This window comes from Triticum dicoccoides, chromosome 1A (assembly GCF_002162155.2).
Source record: "Triticum dicoccoides isolate Atlit2015 ecotype Zavitan chromosome 1A, WEW_v2.0, whole genome shotgun sequence".
In the NCBI taxonomy this organism is placed as follows: domain Eukaryota; kingdom Viridiplantae; phylum Streptophyta; class Magnoliopsida; order Poales; family Poaceae; genus Triticum; species Triticum dicoccoides.
Genome location: NC_041380.1, coordinates 578,124,283 through 578,125,412, shown reverse-complemented (window position 1 = coordinate 578,125,412; position 1,130 = coordinate 578,124,283).

Genomic DNA, 1,130 nt, shown 5'->3' with positions numbered 1-1,130 from the left:
TCGCGGGCTGCGGCAGCGGAGGAACGGCGGCGTGACATGTGGCGGGCGATGGTTGGCCGGGCGGAGCGGGGCGGACGTGTCCGGCCGACTGATCTTCGTCCGGCGGCGCGGAGAGGAGAGATCTAGGGTTTCGGGGAAAAAAACCCGAAAATGAAATGGAGGGATCTATTTATAGAGGTAGAGGGAGCTAGGAGAGTCCAAATGAGGTGCGATTTTCGGCCACGTGATTGTGATCGAACGACCGAGATGATGGAGGAGGTTTAGGTGGGTTTTGGGCCACTTTGGAAGGGTGTTGGGCTGCAACACACACGAGGCCTTTTCGGTACCTCGGTTGACCGTTGGAGTATCAAACAAAGTCCAAATGGCACGAAACTTGACAGGCGGTCTGCCGGTAGTAAACCAAGGCCGCTTGGCAAGTCTAGGTCCAATCCGGATATGTTTAACCCCCCACACACGAAAGGAAGGTAGAAAGGACCACCGGAGGAGATAGGAGCGCCGGAATGCAAAACGGACAACGGGGAAACTGCTCGGATGCATGAGACGAACACGTATGCAAATGCAATGCACATGATGACATCATATGAGATGCATGATACGCAAGCAATGACAAGGCAACAACAGCGAATAACTGGAGGACACTTGGCACATCGGTCTCGGGGCGTTACAACATGTATGCATCATCGTTGACACTACAAAATATATAGAACAATGCAAATAAGCTATCTATATGGATGCAGTCAAAAAATAGCAAGAAAAGAGAAGTTGGAAAAAAATTCTACCTTTGGGGCATATCGTCGAACACGTTGTGCGCGTCGGCCGCCGGCTCAACTAGTGAGCTCGCCGGCGCTTTGGTAGCCGCCGCGCCCGTCACACGCCCTGCAAGCTTCTTTCTCCTCGCCTTCGAGGTGCCGGAGCCGTCCGCCGCCTTGTTCTTCTTCACGGATGTCTTGCCCTTCTTCGGACGCGCCGCATTGGGGAGCTTCGAGGGGGCGGCGGCACGGGACGGCACCGGCGCGACGCCGCCCACCGCGGCCGTGGTCATCCGCGGCGGCATGAAGAGGCCGCACGCAAGGCCGATGCTCGGAGGAGCTCCGGCGGTGGCGAGGCCAACGCTCCCCGCGCTAGGGTTT